The sequence below is a fragment of the Schistocerca nitens genome, chromosome 5 (genome assembly GCF_023898315.1).
Source record: "Schistocerca nitens isolate TAMUIC-IGC-003100 chromosome 5, iqSchNite1.1, whole genome shotgun sequence".
Classification (NCBI taxonomy): Eukaryota; Metazoa; Arthropoda; class Insecta; order Orthoptera; family Acrididae; genus Schistocerca; species Schistocerca nitens.
Genome location: NC_064618.1, coordinates 394,820,265 through 394,824,653, shown reverse-complemented (window position 1 = coordinate 394,824,653; position 4,389 = coordinate 394,820,265). Strand labels below are relative to the sequence as shown.

At 47.5% G+C, this 4,389-nt stretch overlaps 1 pseudogene; it reads right to left on the bottom strand.

Annotated features, from left to right (window-relative positions):
• Nucleotides 1-318: 318 nt before the first annotated feature.
• LOC126261266 (5S ribosomal RNA) lies at nt 319-436 on the bottom strand (annotated as a pseudogene).
• Nucleotides 437-4,389: the final 3,953 nt, after the last annotated feature.

Here is a 4,389-nt window from a genome sequence, read left to right as displayed (position 1 = left end):
GGGTGGCCTGCGCCGGCTTTCCGGGACTACCGCCCACTCCCCAATCCCTGGACTGATTGTGGCGGAAAACGTCATAGTCGACCCTGTCGATGTTTCCAACGCTTTGGACCGGTATTTTGCGGAGGTCTCAGGCCACAAGTGGCCCATCGGGACCATTCGACCACCGTGTCATCCTCAGATGAGAATGCAGATAGGAGGGGAGTGTGGTCAGCACACCGCTCTCTTGGTCGTTATGATGGTTTTTGGTGACCGGAGCCGCTACTATTCGATCGAGTAGCTCCTCAATCGGCATCACGAGGCTAAGTGAACTACTAAAAGTGGAAACAGCACATGGTAGCCCGGGTGGTCACCCATCCCAGTGCCAGCCACGCTCGACAGCACTTAACTTCGGCGATCTGACGGGAACCGGTGTATTAACTGCGGCAAGGCCGTTGCAGTCAATCGAGAATACTCCTTGTACTATGAGGGAGCTCGAGCGTGCTCTCTCCTCATCCAGGTCTTCTGCTCCTGGGCCCGATACAATCCACGTCCTCATGCTGCAGAACCTTCCTCCTGCGAGGAAACACTTTCTCCTCGATGCCTACAACCGTATTTGGACTGACGGTCTATTTCCCACACTTTCGCGTGAAGCTATTATTGTTCCCCTACCTAAGAATGGTAAAGATAAAGCTCTTCCTTCCAGCTATCGTTCAGTTTCCCTTACCAGCAGCGTTTGTAAGGTGATGGAACAATTGATCAATGGTCGATTAGTGTTGTGGCTCGCGTCACAACATCTTCTCACTAATGGCTGACATCGTAATAAGTGTCCAAGGAATAGAAAAGCAACTGGAATCACTCAACAGAGGAAAGTCCACTGGACTTGACGGGATACCAATTCGATTCTACACAGAGTACGCGAAAGAACTTGCCCCCCTTCTAACAGCCGTGTACCGCAAGTCTCTGGAGGAACGGAAGGTTCCAAATGATTGGAAAAGAGCACAGGTAGTCCCAGTCTTCAAGAAGGGTCGTCGAGCAGATGCGCAAAACTATAGACCTATATCTCTGACGTCGATCTGTTGTAGAATTTTAGAACATGTTTTTTGCTCGAGTATCATGTCGTTTTTGGAAACCCAGAATCTACTATGTAGGAATTAACATGGATTTCGGAAACAGCAATCGTGTGAGACCCAACTCGCTTTATTTGTTCATGAGACCCAGAAAATATTAGATACAGGCTCCCAGGTAGATGCTATTTTTCTTGACTTCCGGAAGGCGTTCGATACAGTTCCGCACTGTCGCCTGATAAACAAAGTAAGAGCCTACGGAATATCAGACCAGCTGTGTGGCTGGATTGAAGAGTTTTTAGCAAACAGAACCCAGCATGTTGTTATCAATGGAGAGACGTCTACAGACGTTAAAGTAACCTCTGGCGTGCCACAGGGGAGTGTTATGGGACCATTACTTTTCACAATATATATAAATGACCTAGTAGATAGTGTCGGAAGTTCCATGCCGCTTTTCGCGGATGATACTGTAGTATAAAGAGACGTTGCAGCATTAGAAAATTGTAGCGAAATGCAGGAAGATCTTCAGCGGATAGGCACTTGGTGCAGGGAGTGGCAACTGACCCTTAACATAGACAAATGTAATGTATTGCGAATACATAGAAAGATGGATCCTTTATTGTATGATTATATGATAGCGGAACAAACACTGATAGCAGTTACTTCTGTAAAATATCTGAGAGTATGCGTGCGGAACGATTTGAAGTGGAATGATCATATAAAATTAATTGTTGGTAAGGCGGGTACCAGGTTGAGATTCATTGGGAGAGTCATTAAAAAATGTAGTCCATCAACAAATGAGGTGGCTTACAAAACACTCGTTCGACCTATACTTGAGTATTGCTCGACAGTGTGGGATCCGTACCAGATCGGGTTGACGAAGGAGATAGAGAAGATCCAAAGAAGAGCGGCGCGTTTCGTCACAGGGGTATTTGGTAACCGTGATAGCGTTACGGAGATGTTTAACAAAGTCAAGTGGCAGACTCTGCAAGAGAGGCGCTCTGCATCGCGGTGTAGCTTGCTCGCCAGGTTTCGAGACGGTGCGTTTCTGGATGAGGTATCGAATATATTGCTTCCCCGTACTTATACCTCCCGAGGAGATCACGAATGTAAAATTAGAGAGATTATAGCGCGCACGGAGGCTTTCAGACAGTCGTTCTTCCCGCGAACCATACGCGACTGGAACAGGAAATGGAGGTAATGACAGTGGCACGTAAAGTGCCCTCCGCCACACACCGTTGGGTGGCTTGCGGAGTATAAATGTAGATGTAGATGTAGAATGCACAGTGTGGGTTACGAAAGCGCCGCTCAGCGGTTGATCATCTCGTCACCCTGTCGACGTTCATCATGAATAATTTTCTGCAGAAGCGACAAACAGTGGCCGTATTCTTTGATTTGGAGAAAGCCTATGATACCTGTTGGCGGACAGGCATTCTACGTACCATGCCCACATGTGGCCTTCGCGGTCGTCTTCCCACTTTCATCCGGGAATTTTTAACAGACCGAGTTTTCCGGATACATGTTGGTTCCTCCTTATCCCACACCTTTTCACAGGAGAACTGAGTGCCTCAGGGCTCCGTACTGAGTGTCGTTCTCTTCGCCATAGCCATCAACCCAATTATGGACGCCTTCCAGCTGGCCTTTCCGGCCCTCTTTTCGTAGACGACTTTGCTATTTATTGCAGCTCCCAGCGGACGTGTCTCCTGCAACGCTGTCTTCAGCGTTGCCTGGATCGTCTCTATTCGTGGAGTGTCACAAGTGGTTTCGCTTTTCTGCTACCAAATCCGTTTGCGTCAATTTCTGGCAGTACAAGGCATTTCTTCCACCGTCCTTGCGACTGGGCCAAAATGCTCTCCCGTTCGTGGCTGCGATGAATTTCTTAGGGCTTCCGTTCGCTAGAAAACTCAGTTTGTCTCCCCACGTGTCCTACCTGGCTGCACGCTGCAGCCGGTCCCTCAATGTCCTTCGTGTATTGAGTGGTACCTCTTGGGGAGCTGACTGGACTGTCCTCCTCCGCCTCTATCGATCTCTTGTCCGCTCCAAGTTGGATTATGGATTCATTGTCTACTCCTCTGCACGGCTGTCTATCTTACGCTGTCTAAATATAATACACCATTTGGGGGTCCGTCTCGCCACTGGTGCCTTCCGTACTAGAACAGTTGAGAGTCTTTACGCAGAAGGCAGTGAACTACCACTGTCATACCGGTGCGACATCCTACTCACAAGGGAACCTCCCCATCGCACCCCCCTTCAGATTTAGTTATAAGTTGCCACAGTGGATAGGCCTTGAAAATCTGAACACAGATCAATTGAGAAAACAGGAAGAAGTTGTGTGGATCTATGAAAAAAATAAGCAAAATTTACAAACTGAGTAGTCCATGCGCAAGATAGGCAACAACAAGGAAAGTGTGAGTTCAGGAGCGCCGTGGTCCCGTGGTTAACGTGAGCAGCTGCGGGATGAGGGGTTCGTGGTTCAAGTCTTCCCTCGGGTGAAAAGTTTAATTTTTTATTTTCCAACAATTATTATCTGTCCGTCCGTACGTGACAAACTCTTATGTTTTCATCACTTTTTGGGAGTGATTATTACATCCACAAGAAAACCTAAGTCGGGCAAGGTAGAAGAATCTTTTTACCCATTCACCAAGAGTACAAGTTAGGTGGGTGGGTCGACAACATATTCCTGTCATGTGACGCACATGCCGTCACCAGTGTCGTATAGAATATATCAGACATGTTTTCCTGTTGAGGAATTGGTTGACCTATGACCTTGCGATCAAATGTTTTCGGTTCCCATTGGAGAGGCACGTCCTTTCGTCTATTAATCGCACGGTTTTGCGGTGCGGTCGCAAAACACAGACACTAAACTTATTACAGTGAACAGAGACGTCAATGAAGGAATGGACGGATCATAACTTTGCGAAAAAAAAGAAAGTAAGCTTTTCACTCGAGGGAAGATTTGAACCAAGGACCTGTCGTTCCGCAGCTGCTCACGCTAACTACGGGACCACGACGCTCCTGAACTCACATTCTTCTTGTTGGTGCCTATCTTGCACATGGACTACTCTGTTTGTATATTTTGCTTATTTTTTTCATAGTTGCACACAACTTCTTCCTGTTTTCTCAATTGATCTGTGTTCTGTTTTTCCAGGCCTATCCACTGTGGCAACTTATAACTAAATCTGAGGGGGGTTCGATGGGGAGGTTCCGTGGTCAGTAGGTATGCCTGTCGGCATTCTTCCATGCCAGGCCTTCCAACCTTTGACTCTTTTTTCAATGACATTCTTGACCGCCAATACGAGATGTACGTTTCTCTGCGGCCTCCCGACTTCCGCTTTCATCACCTGCT